The 14262-nt window shown below is 36.6% G+C and overlaps 1 protein-coding gene across 4 annotated transcripts in view; it reads left to right on the top strand.

Annotated features, from left to right (window-relative positions):
- CCPG1 (cell cycle progression 1) overlaps positions 1-14262 on the top strand; it is a 1059961-nt gene that overhangs the window by 291029 nt on the left and 754670 nt on the right. The window lies entirely within an intron of this gene.

Here is a 14262-nt window from a genome sequence, read left to right as displayed (position 1 = left end):
GTAACACCTTGATCTGCTTACTTAGAAAAGGGGAACAGGATTATTCTTGCATTGGCAGTTAGCACCTGCTCAGCAAGTATTTTATACATAAAAAATTCCTTCTTTTATATACTCATTCCTTCTTGCTCATCTTAGCTTCCCTGCTTCCTCTCCACATTTATTTGACTAGGTACCTCATCACCAATTTCTAGTTATGGGCAGCCTGTTGCCAAGAATTCAAACATACTGCATACTTCTCCCCTTGCCTTTGGAGAGTTGCCTGCTTCTATTCAGTTCACACTGTCCATGTTGGTTGGTCCATGGAATAGTCTATGATCATTTCTCAACTCTGCTCTGCTTGTGGTATTTAGCATCATAGACTATAAACGTATGCTGTTATGCTGATGGGAAATGTTTGTCTGGTTTAATGGCAGAAATGCTACATATGTATTTGAGAAAAACTTCCTTTGTATGTTTGTCTACAAAAAAGGCATCTACCTGGGGTGTAATGGTATCTTTCCATCTAGTACATGCCTATATTTAAAGGTTTTATCCGTCATGTTTTTTTTTTTGTTTGTTAGCTCCTCATCTGTGTTTGTTGGTTAATCTTTGTCAAGCTTTTTGAGGATTGATTATCTGTACAACTAGTTACATATTTAAGTCTTTGCATGAAATATCCAAATCCAACAGGAATGAAACCGTCCTTTGTAACTCTCCTAGGATTAAGGTTGCGATCATTAAGACCTAAAGGCAATCCGTACTTTCCCCTTGCTGCGTTCTTATAATGTACCTGTCCTGCTGTCTTTCCACGTCTGTTTCTACTTCAAGTGCTGAGACAAGGCTAGTGTTTTTAATATTAAAAATCTCAGGCTGCAATATTTTCAGCAAATATTACTTTCCCCTGGTATTTCTAATTGTTTTCTCTTTAGAAAAGGTTTTACTTGATTTATTTTCTTCATTTTACCTGTCAGGGTTTTTTTTTTCTTTCAGTTATAGGCTTAGGGCTGTCTTAATACATGTGGCGTTTTATTTTTCTTACAATTTACCAATTCATAGGCTGTCTTAGCTTTCTATTTGAAAGAACAAAACCTTATTACATTAAGCATTGTTCAGTTGTTTCATTGAATTGGTTTTATTGCATGGTTGTGTGAAGCTGAATTTATTATAGTATATTTTTCCACAGTTGGCTTTCCTTATCCAGGGAGATCTGCCAGTGCTTTCTTGCTGATGAAAAATTTTTCAGTTTTATTTTTATATTTTTTGGCTGCCTTCTTTACCGTGATGGAGTGAGGTTTTCATAGGTACCCCTGTCTGAGTCAGAATTTTGTAGATGACCCTCTGGAGAAAAAACTTTCTCAAGGGAATTGACAGCAAATATGTTATTCATGTATGGTAGTTGCATATTCCCTTGAAGTTTAACATTTGCTTAGAATTTTCTTCATCTGCTTTTAGATGTAGAAAAAGGTTGTGACATCATTTGCATAAATAATCTTTAGTTTTTTGTCTGGTTGAATCTCCGTCTTTGTCGAAACCTTTGACGTGGTGTTTGAGACTGACCACTTTGGCTTTGGCTTAGCACTTTAAACATTCTTGCAGAGTAGTTAAATTTTTTTAAGGCTTTGCATTTCTTCTCATATGTCTGATGTCACTATTGAAACTGTGGAATCTCCCATTAAAAATGTGCCTTATCAGATGGTGAAGAAACCCTCCTTTCTTGTCAAATTTAGAATAAGAGAGAGACCTACCTTGTCTGTATGTAGACTTTTTTCCAGCTCAATGGCTCCCAAGTCAGCTTTGATACTTTGTCAGCAATGGCCATTAAAAAGATTTCCACACTCAGTCTTGCAGTTCCCCCTCCAGACAAGGAGTATAGGATGGGTAATTGTTTAGGCAAGGATGTTAATGCATCCTGTTCCTTTTCTATGAAGGTACTAAACTATCCAAAATTGTGGACTTTTCCAGAGACTTTTCTGATAACAAAGAAGTTCAGTTTATTGTGGCGATCTTAATACTGACAACATAGAAGCAGAGGCATGTGCATTGGCACTGTAGCCTGATTTTGATGTGCGAAATTTGCTGAGACCGTTTGTCTTATTGATTCCGTTTTAACACCCAGGTTCTGAGTTGAGGATAGAGGGCCTTTAAGTACGTTTGTGTGCATTTACGTCCAGCTCTGATCACTAGTTCTTTTGCTTTTGGCACCCATTTTTCTGTCTCTGACTCTCTGAAGGTTGATGCCATGGCATCAGCAACACTCTTGTTGTGGCCAGCCATGTATTGGTGACATTTGATCCTGACTGAACACTTCAGAAATTGATGATATTGAAGGGCTCACCACCAAGATGGAAGTTGATGCTGACACAGACCGATTTAGTCCTTTGCATGGTCTTCAGCTTTGAAGATTTAGTGTCATTGTTAGCACTTATGTCTAACACTTTTGCTCAGATGTCTGGAGTTTTGTCTGGTGGTGTCTTGAGGTTGATGTCAGTACTGATATGAATGTCTACGTTGTCTCGGTATCCTCTTTACTGTGGCATTCCTCTTCGTGCATTTAGTGTCAGTACAAAAAGGGGGTTAAAAAACAAAAAACCACGGAAACCTTGCTCCAGCTAGGAAAAGGCAGTGATAAAGCTGCTACAAAAACCAAGAAGGAAAAGTTCTTAACGCTAGTTTATTTAATGACGTTTTCGCCTTGCATACAAGCTTGGCTTCTTCAGAGAACATTTAAAATAAATCAAAGTGCAACTTTTATACAATTCAATAAAGGAAGTGATGTCAGTGAAATGTAATTAAAAAACTGATTCTTCATCCTGTCATGTCGGATGGTATAAGTTACTCAAGAAATTGTTTAAAAGCTGGTCTTAAAGTGACAACTTATCATTTGAAAACAAATATAATGCTTAAAAATAAAAAATGTAAAATATATGTAATATATATACACATAGTACATGAGGGCAGTCTCCGATTAAGATATAAATTCTCATTAAAACGAAACGAAATAATGAAAATATAACAATATGAAATATAATTTAGTATATTTAACTAAAGAATATAAAACCAAAAAGTATAAAATAGGTGTTGGAAATATAAACATAAAATTTAATTAATAAACTACTTTTAAAGACTTTCTTAAAAACTATTAGTCATATTTACATAAATGTCAGTATCAATACAAAACCTCCTAAAGTAGAGAATCAAGAAGGTTAAACTACGTAATTTTTAATTTTTAATTTTTCAGGTTACTTAGTAAATCCAAGAAATTAATTAATTGATCAATTAATAAATTAATTAATTAATCAACGTAAGTAACTTCTTAATTTTAAGACTGGTAGAATGTTGCAACTATCATTTAATCCGGGAGAATGGAAGGCATCCGTTCTAAATTGCCACTCTAATTCCAAGATTTCTAATAATAGAGTAGTCTGTCCCCCTCTAATAGATGGTTTTACTTGGTCAATTGCCATAAAAGAAAAGCTATGCCCTAGATGATCTAATGTATGTTTAGCTAGGGCATTGTTATCATTATGATTATTTATTGCATAAATATGCTCATACATGCGATCGCGTAATCTACGGTCCTTCTTTCCAATATAGAAAGACGGACAGCAATCGCAGAGGGCTATGTAAACCACCGATTTACTTTCACAGTTAAGGGGCTTAGTTATAGTATACTTCTTGCCCCTCACTGTGAATGTTTGACCAAATTTGGTTTTGTAACATCTGTTACAAAAACCACATGGGTACATACCCAATTTTTTGTTGTAAAATTTATTTGTAAGGTCTCTCTGTAATAATTCTTTTAAATTCCTATTTCTTTTAAAGACAAATTTGGGGGAGTATCCAAAGTTCTTAATTAAATGAGGGTTACTTAAGATAAAATCCCAATTCTTCCGAATAAGTGCAACTATTTCACCAGAATCAAAACTAAAACTAGTAACATAACTAAGGGTTGAATCAAAAGTAGATCTTCTATCATCAGTTAAATGAACAGTAGTCAAGGAATCTTCATTAATGTTAGTTAATGAAACATTAATGTGTGAATTATTGTCCAAGTTTGTATTGGACAAAATAGGCTTAAAATGGCCATTAAATCTTTTAACTTTCACCTTGCCTAGTACTTCTTTAATGAGTTTTAATGGTTATTTTCTCTTCAAAAACATATCAGTTAACAAATCACATTCATCGTAAAAGAATTCCAACGTGCTGCACATTCTTGCCGCTCTTACAAATTGTCCTTTGACAACTGCTTTTTTCTGTCTAAATGGATGGTGACTAGAGAAATGCAAGAATGAATTCCAGTACGTTGGTTTCCGATGAATCCTTGAAGTAAACACACAAGATTGTAAATCTTTCGATAATTTTACATCCAAATAATCAATATTTGATGTTGAAAAATTGTGGGTAAATTTCAGAAACTCTGAGGTGTTGTTGATGGCGGACATGAAAGTGTCAGCCATAGTACTGTTACCCTCAAATAAAATAAAGATATCGTCTAGATATCTCGTGTAAAATCTGATAGGTGTTACTAACTCAATTGAAGGAAAGACGAAATGTTTTTCCCAGTAACTCATATAGAAATTAGCTACTGATGCTCCACAAGGAGAGCCCATGGCTACTCCCTGTTTCTGTAAGAAGTATTTTTTATCAAACAAAAAATAATTCGAGGAAAGTACAATGTCTAATATTTCAGTAATGACGTCTATTTCATTTTTTGGAGCCCCTAGTTCACCCAGTAGGAGGGCTATCCATTCAAGGCATTCCTGGTGGGGGATCGAGGTGTATAAATCAACCACATCAACAGTGAGGAAGTTAACCTCACTGTTGAAGGGTTGAGCTTCAATAGCCTCCAAAAAAGACCAGGAGTCTTTGCAGATCGCTGGAAGAAATGCTGTGTATTTAGACAACAATTTGTCCACCAGCATAGCACAAGAATAAGTCATTGAGGACCTTCCAACTATTAAGGCCCTCATTGGTGGATTTTCCAAATTTTTATGTACCTTTGGTATGCTGAACATAACAGGTATTTTTGGCATTGTCATGTCAATAAAATTGTAGGTGTCCAAATCAATTTTACCTTCGAGAAATAAATCACGAAAGTACCCCCTCATCCTGTTATGTGCTCCTTGAATCTCATTAAGGGACGCTTCGGCATACGCAGATGACTCCAAGATGGAGTACATTTTTCTTGTATAATCAAGTTCATCCAGTATTACTAAGCCCCCCCCTTATCAGGTTTTAAAAGTCTGACTGGTGTATTACAAACAATTTCTTGAGTAACTTATACCATCCGACATGACAGGATGAAGAATCAGTTTTTTAATTACATTTCACTGACATCACTTCCTTTATTGAATTGTATAAAAATTGCACTTTGATTTATTTTAAATGTTCTCTGAAGAAGCCAAGCTTGTATGCAAGGCAAAAACGTCATTAAATAAACTAGCATTAAGAACTTTTCCTTCTTGTTTTTTGTAGCAGCTTTATCACTGCCTTTTCCTAGCTGGAGCAAGGTTTCCGTGGTTTTTTCGTTTTTTAACCCAGTTTGTTTCTTTTTCGTTGTTTTTCATTGGTTTTTTGATGGCCACGGAACGACCTGACAGCTCCAGCACTCCGGACATTTTTTCTACTTCTACCGGTAATAAGCATCCGGAAGACCATCCGGATCCTATTTAGAAAATTACCATTTTGCTAACAACTTTGTCTGACAAGCTTGATAGATTTCAAGCTCGACTAGACATAGTGGAAAGAAGAGATGTCAGTGTGAAAACCGTGGGATTAGAAGCAAGAAATTTGCCTCTATCACTTGCTAGCTCTGCATCCACAGCTGACGTTCTTATCCCGGCAGCTCAACCGCTTCCCGTTACACCGCAAGTTTCAAACAATGGAGGTAGTAATGGTGCTTTTGGATTAACTGCTCGTTTTGTTGATGTTGCTTCAATTCCATCCACTTCTGGCATTACCCGCTCCTCCGGACCTGTTGAGCATCCTATTGCCGGCCAAGTAAGCGGTGCGACTATTACTACAGGTAATGCTTCTAATGAGAGTAACTTGTTAAATATAGCAGCATGGATGCAAAATACAGATGCATTTTCTTTTACAACTGCAAATACTGCCAATATGGACAATTCTAGTGCTAATGCGACTACTATTTCTGAAAAGCTGAAACTTTTTGACAGTAAAGTTTTAAGACTTAAAAAACTTCAACTAGAATCGGCTTATTTTAAGCAATGCATACATGAGGGACTGGTACCGAAAGGGTTGAGAAACTCATTTACACCTTCAGGTTTACTTAATAATCAACTATTTTTCAGTGAATTAAAGGAACTGTTTCAAAATCAAGGAATACAATTGTTGGAGCTTATAATAAAGCATTATGAGCTTCAGGTGCAACAATTAATAACTGAAATAGATTTATTAGATAAACAACTTAAGGATGACCAGAATTTCGTCAAGTTTAAGGTGGACTATGACCGTACATTAACCAGTATTGAAGCAATGTTGGTCAAACTTAAACAAAACAAGACTAAAAAGCTTGTGAGAGACAGACAAGCATACCGGGGTGACAATGCCTACTCCAAGCTACGGTTTTCTGAGCATAAAGATACGGCCACAGGTGGAACAAACTGTCCACTTGACCTTGACGTAACTAACTTCAACTCACATGACATTAATGACGACTTCATGGAGGATGAGACCTTTAACAATGCCAGCGTGGGCCCAAGGCGCAGTAATAGAATCAAGGGCCTCACTGCCAACAATCATAACAGTAATAACTCTCATAATAATAATAACAATTTTTTAGGTCAGCGCAATTCGCGACAACGCACGAACAGGAGAAAGAACTGGAACTAACTTTTAATGTTGGCGTAATAGATAAAGGAGAAACACTTACTGGCCCCTATGAGAATTTTTCATCCCATCATGCCCCTAAAATCATCTTGAATCAGGACGGTGACTTCAAAATATATAACTTCACGGACCTCCATTTACCTGAAGAGCTTATTGAATTATTAGCGTATGGGTACACTTTTGTGCCTAGTAGGTTTGGGGATGTTTCAAAAGAACTGATAAATTTAAAGTGCTTTGTTAGAAAACTTAATTTAAAGTTGTACTTTAAAAGTGATTGTGAAAATTTAGATTCTTCTTACTCATTGAAACTTCCTAGCGTCTTTAACCCACCACTACATCCCTTGTTGCATTTTTTTGAACAGGCTTGTGAAGTTGACTTGAGACATTTGTTTAATGATAGGTTGAAAACGAATTCACATCACAAATTTAACACCACAAAAGCACAAATCCAAATGCTTAATGATCTTTGTAATACACCAGTCAGACTTTTAAAACCTGATAAGGGGGGGGGGGCTTAGTAATACTGGATGAACTTGATTATACAAGAAAAATGTACTCCATCTTGGAGTCATCTGCGTATGCCGAAGCGTCCCTTAATGAGATTCAAGGAGCACATAACAGGATGAGGGGGTACTTTCGTGATTTATTTCTGGAAGGTAAAATTGATTTGGACACCTACAATTTTATTGACATGACAATGCCAAAAATACCTGTTATGTTCGGCATACCAAAGGTACATAAAAATTTGGAAAATCCACCAATGAGGGCCTTAATAGATGGAAGGTCCTCAATGACTTATTCTTGTGCTATGCTGGTGGACAAATTGTTGTCTAAATACACAGCATTTCTTCCAGCGATCTGCAAAGACTCCTGGTCTTTTTTGGAGGCTATTGAAGCTCAACCCTTCAACAGTGAGGTTAACTTCCTCACTGTTGATGTGGTTGATTTATACACCTCGATCCCCCACCAGGAATGCCTTGAATGAATAGCCCTCCTACTGGGTGAACTAGGGGCTCCAAAAAATGAAATAGACGTCATTACTGAAATATTAGACATTGTACTTTCCTCGAATTATTTTTTGTTTGATAAAAAATACTTCTTACAGAAACAGGGAGTAGCCATGGGCTCTCTTTGTGGAGCATCAGTAGCTAATTTCTATATGAGTTACTGGGAAAAACATTTTCTTTCCTTCAATTGAGTTAGTAACACCTATTAGATTTTACACGAGATATCTAGACGATATCTTTATTTTATCTGAGGGTAACAGTACTATGGCTGACACTTTCATGTCCGCCATCAACAACACCTCAGAGTTTCTGAAATTTACCCACAATTTTTCAACATCAAATATTGATTATTTGGATGTAAAATTATCGAAAGATTTACAATCTTGTGTGTTTACTTCAAGGATTCATCGGAAACCAACGTACTGTAATTCATTCTTGCATTTCTCTAGTCACCATCCATTTAGACAGAAAAAAGCAGTTGTCAAAGGACAATTTGTAAGAGCGGCAAGAATGTGCAGCACGTTGGAATTCTTTTACGATGAATGTGATTTGTTAACTGATATGTTTTTGAAGAGAAAATACCCATTAAAACTCATTAAAGAAGTACTAGGCGAGGTGAAAGTTAAAAGATTTAATGGCCATTTTAAGCCTATTTTGTCCAATACAAACTTGGACAATAATTCACACATTAATGTTTCATTAACTAACATTAATAAAGATTCCTTGACTACTGTTCATTTAACTGATGATAGAAGATCTACTTTTGATTCAACCCTTAGTTATGTTACTAGTTTTAGTTTTGATTCTGGTGAAATAGTTGCACTTATTCGGAAGAATTGGGATTTTATCTTAAGTAACCCTCATTTAATTAAGAACTTTGGATACTCCCCCAAATTTGTCTTTAAAAGAAATAGGAATTTAAAAGAATTATTACAGAGAGACCTTACAAATAAATTTTACAACAAAAAATTGGGTATGTACCCATGTGGTTTTTGTAACAGATGTTACAAAACCAAATCTGGTCAAACATTCACAGTGAGGGGCAAGAAGTATACTATAACTAAGCCCCTTAACTGTGAAAGTAAATCGGTGGTTTACATAGCCCTCTGCGATTGCTGTCCGTCTTTCTATATTGGAAAGACGGACCGTAGATTACGCGATCGCATGTATGAACATATTTATGCAATAAATAATCATAATGATAACAATGCCCTAGCTAAACATACATTAGATCATCTAGGGCATAGCTTTTCTTTTATGGCAATTGACCAAGTAAAACCATCTATTAGAGGGGGACCGACTACTCTATTATTAGAAATCTTGGAATTAGAGTGGCAATTTAGAACGGATGCCTTCCATTCTCCCGGATTAAATGATAGTTGCAACATTCTACCAGTCTTAAAATTAAGAAGTTACTTACGTTGATTAATTAATTAATTTATTAATTGATCAATTAATTAATTTCTTGGATTTACTAAGTAACCTGAAAAATGAAAAATTAAAAATTAAAAATTACGTAGTTTAACCTTCTTGATTCTCTACTTTAGGAGGTTTTGTATTGATACTGACATTTATGTAAATATGACTAATAGTTTTTAAGAAAGTCTTTAAAAGTAGTTTATTAATTAAATTTTATGTTTATATTTCCAACACCTATTTTATACTTTTTGGTTTTATATTCTTTAGTTAAATATACTAAATTATATTTCATATTGTTATATTTTCATTATTTCGTTTCGTTTTAATGAGAATTTATATCTCAATCGGAGACTGCCCTCATGTACTATGTGTATATATATTACATATATTTTACATTTTTTATTTTTAAGCATTTTATTTGTTTTCAAATGATAAGTTGTCACTTTAAGACCAGCTTTTAAACAATTTCTTGAGTAACTTATACCATCCGACATGACAGGATGAAGAATCAGTTTTTTAATTACATTTCACTGACATCACTTCCTTTATTGAATTGTATAAAAATTGCACTTTGATTTATTTTAAATGTTCTCTGAAGAAGCCAAGCTTGTATGCAAGGCAAAAACGTCATTAAATAAACTAGCGTTAAGAACTTTTCCTTCTTGGTTTTTGTAGCAGCTTTATCACTGCCTTTTCCTAGCTGGAGCAAGGTTTCCGTGGTTTTTTCGTTTTTTAACCCAGTTTGTTTCTTTTTCGTTGTTTTTCATTTAGTGTCAGTAAAGCAGCAGGAAGTTCGTCTGCTCAGCCATTCACAGAGTCTTGTGTAGAAAAGTAGAACTATAGTCCTACAGTTGCTGTCTCACTGACTTTAACATCCAGGTGAAGTTCTTCCTCTTCCTCAGATTCACTTCCATCCTGGGTGCACAAGAAGATGTCATGCATGAGGAAGCATTGTAATTCTTCCACCGAGTTCCCCATAGCTGATTTGGAAGATGAGGACACTGATTCCCCTACACCTTCCCCTGATGACCTCAAAATCTGAGAAATACTTGAAATGATGAAACCGAAGAAAATTATTTGAACGTTTACATTCTCCAGTATGCTTTTAGGTCCTCTCAATGATGTTCATGGGCAACGTGGTGGTCTACCCTGTTGCAGACATTTTTAAAGTCAATAGCTAAAGTTGCATAAAAGACACCTGGCGTGATGGTTCTATTCCCAGAAAGGGAGATTTTGTCGTAGTCTCCTAAGAGTTAGAATTTCTGGTCAGAGACTCCCAAACTGGATACTTAGTCAGCAATGGCCATTAAAATGATTCCACACTGAGTCTTGCAGTTCCATCCAGACAAGGAGTCTAGGGTAGGTAATTGCTTAGGCATGAATGTTAAGTCATCCAGGAGGATCTAACCAGACAAGAATGGACCTGGGAAATACATCACCACCTTTTTGGTGGCAAAACAAAATGTCTCAGGACAGTTTGGGATTTGAAATGTCATAGTTATTAATCCTAAAAAAAATATAAGGAGGAGATTGGAGTGCTGTTTGGACTTCCTTGGATGCCTGCCTCCACAAGCAATTCTAGACATGGCTAAACTTGAACTAAAGCACGTTTCATGTGTTCTGGAATCTGCCATTAGGTCTGTCCTCAGCCCAAAGGGTATTACCCAAATGCATACCCATAGTTGCAACACACTTGTATGTGCAGAGAGCCAACATGTTCCTGTATCTGGCTGATTGATTACTAGCCATACCTTCCAACCTCGAAACATCAAACATCTGGACAAAGGACCATGAAAAGTAGGCACAACTGGCCAAAAATCGGGACACTGATTAACATAAAATTTGCATACGTAATCTTGTAACCCTGCACACTCCAGTGGAGTTATGGAATACCAATATCAAGATTGAAGTCACTAAATAATACTAATTAAATAATGGCAGACATTTGGATTTCAGACTTCATATCCCTCAGAAAATACACAATAATGCAAAACCTTTTATTTTAGTAATATTTAAAATCTGGTCCTATTTTTGGGCCTTTGTCCCACCGTTACTTTTGGCTTTGCCCAGATTTCTTGCTCTGAAAGACCGAGTATGCCGACCATACAGAATAAAAAAACGGTTCCTTCACAAACACAAATGTAACCAATGCACTTCCTTCTCCACTTCCCTTCCCTTCCCACTATTAAGGAATATTTAGAACTCATTGTTTGCAAATGTCATTGCAGGCTGTAGTTAAGGAAAATAAGCAGCCGTATTCCAACTTGCTAAGTTAAAATCGACCAATGATCAGGCTCCCCATTACTTAACCTGTTGTTCTGGAAACTCAAATTTACATTTGACTGGTGCAGTGGTAGCATTGTCGCCTCACGACAAGAAGTTCTCCAGTTTGATTCTCGGGGCTGGGGTGCCTTCTGTGCGTAGTGTGCATGTCCTCCCTGCATTCGTGTGGGTTTCCTCCAGGTGCTTTGGTTTCCTCTCACATTACAAAGACATGCGTCTGGAGTGTTTCTCCCAGGGTCTCCGCTGAAAACTGGCTGCTTTCCAAGTCGGAGTTTCCTAGTAAATAAATGCTATCTGAATAAAATAAATTCAGGATGTATACTTTCTGGGTGTCTGTTAGAATGATAGGTTGTGCCCAGATTGTTATTAGCAGCATGTTTTGTTTGTTGTGTCCTGCCAGAATAGCCCCCTCCACCTTGTATCAGACTAGTCTCCACAAAGATGGAGAGGTATTAGGATCAGGCATTTCACAATAAAATATAGGATTATACCCTGTAAGGAGTTCTATTTGAGGTTTCATTCTAGTTGCTTTGCATTTACAGATTTGCATGTTATCGTTCAGAACGAGTTACACAATACATGCACTAGATTATATGTGCAATGAAAACACTATAGTGCTGGGCAGAACTTGCTACCGTGTAGCTACAAGTTAGAAAATTCCTACCCAGCATAGTCGCTAAATGTCCACCTTTCATCGAAATAGAAGCCGGCAATGTAACAGTAAAGATACAATCTGGAGCTCACTGGTGTTCCAAATAAGCTTTCTCATTGTATGAACAAAGTCAAGGCTAAATGTAAACAGCTTAGGCTCTTCTTTATTAAAATACATGTACAAACTGGCATTTTTTTTATTTCGTCTTTTATTTCGTACAATAAACTTCTGCAAGCAGAAATGCTGTGCCTTTTACAATTACTTCATTTACTCAGCTCAGGTCACATACAGCCAGAACTTATCCTAGCATTCGGTGGGTGCAAGCCAGAGGCAGTAATGACAGTAATCCTTGTTTTGGATGCCAGTTTATTACAGAATGCAGTTTTATATATATATATATATATATATATAATCAGGAATTGAAGGGGCCACACGGAAATTCGTGGCACCCCATTATTTTGCCGACAAACCGGTAAATACTGAGGAATTCAGTACAGTTTAGAGGTATGCTACTAACTGCTGCATCCATACTTTACTTAATTGAGGGAGTGTCTGACTGAATTTTTCTAATTATTGAGAGTAAGGTTGAATGCAGCAAAATTTCTTCAGCAATCTTCTCAGTATGTGACATCTAGACACAGTTATGACAAAAAAAAAAAGTTCTTAATAGTTGTGCAGTCTAGGCACAGTAAGACTTCCCAAGTTCTGTAGTCCAGACCTTTTGCTCTTCAGTCTTCTACAGCAACATCTCACTATTGCCTTAAGGCAGCAGCCATGTACGTTATCCTACATGTAAGATTTTACGTGATTCTCCATTGGACCCTCTTGGTCCACTGATCTCAGAATGTGGATGTAGTGGAACACTAGATTCACATGTCTCACTTGAAAGCAACATGTTTCATTGTGGATGGATGCGCTTCCAGCCTGTCAGCCTTGAGGTGGTGGGTGGAACATCACAGTAGAGAGAAATTTATTGTATTTATTAATTTATTGGAATTTGTTTACCAGGAAAGTCCACTGTGCCAAGCACAGCCCATTTGCAGTGGCAGCCCAGGGAGAAGCATTCCACAAGAGAAACAAATAGAAGATATAATACATGACAAGTCACATATTTTGAGTATCTACAGCACAGAGTGAGGAAAAAAATCTTAAACAGTAGTATGTTTAGAATATATGCACACATAAACTAATTACAATGTAGTACAACTGTAGCTGACATAGTAGTATGGGTGAATATAAAATGCTAAGTACTCAGGTAATGACTGAGATTTAGAATTTAGAGCTAGAAGAGACATTAAGAGTCTATAGCAGTGATATTGTAGATGTAGTGTATAAGAGGAAATGAATGGAAGAATTTGAGAAGGTGCATGTAAGAAGTTGGAAGTGATGACAGTAGAAGTAAGAATGGTGGGAGTTGTAAAGATGGCCGTCAGGAGAAAAGGTTGTTAGTAATGGGTAAAGAGAGAGCGTATTTAAGATAGATATAGAGAACATGTGAGTACAAGGGAGAGAAGGGGTAAGAGGCAGCATGGTACTAAGATCTGTATTCTTAGCTTTGGAGAGTGCGTTTTTTACCTGTGTCCATTATTACTGGAGTTTGGCAATCGTTTCAGTATTGAGATGGCCCTTTAGGGGGTGAGAGGGGGAGTGAAGTTGGCACTGAATCAATCTGCCAGGATACTGGCAATATCCTTGGGATCAGTATATTTATTTCCATTCCGTTGTCGCTCAGAGCAGATCTGAGAATTGGCATTTAGATTCTTGATGTAGCTATAGAATGCCTTGTGGTTTTCTTTGGAATCTTTGGCAATTTTATTTGGAGGATTTTATGAGGGATCTCAGCTTCTTATTTTTTATGAGGGATCTCAGCTTCTTATTGAGGCTGGTAAGGGAGTTTTTTGCATCCTGGGATTTTTCTCTTTTCTGCAACAGTTTCTTCCTTTTGTTGTAAAGTTTGTTTACGGCTGGGGACCACCAGATTGGTTTCCTTTTTTTTTGGAGGAGAGCATCTTGGTTCTATTTGGGATGGCACGATTCATGCACGAGTGGATGTGCTCATACAATTCCTTAGTG

The sequence above is a fragment of the Protopterus annectens genome, chromosome 7.part1, assembly GCF_019279795.1.
Source record: "Protopterus annectens isolate FY-2018-M chromosome 7.part1, PAN1.0, whole genome shotgun sequence".
Lineage (NCBI taxonomy): Eukaryota > Metazoa > Chordata > Ceratodontiformes > Protopteridae > Protopterus > Protopterus annectens.
Note: the sequence above shows the minus strand (reverse complement) of the source record. Positions and strands in the feature narration are given on the sequence as shown.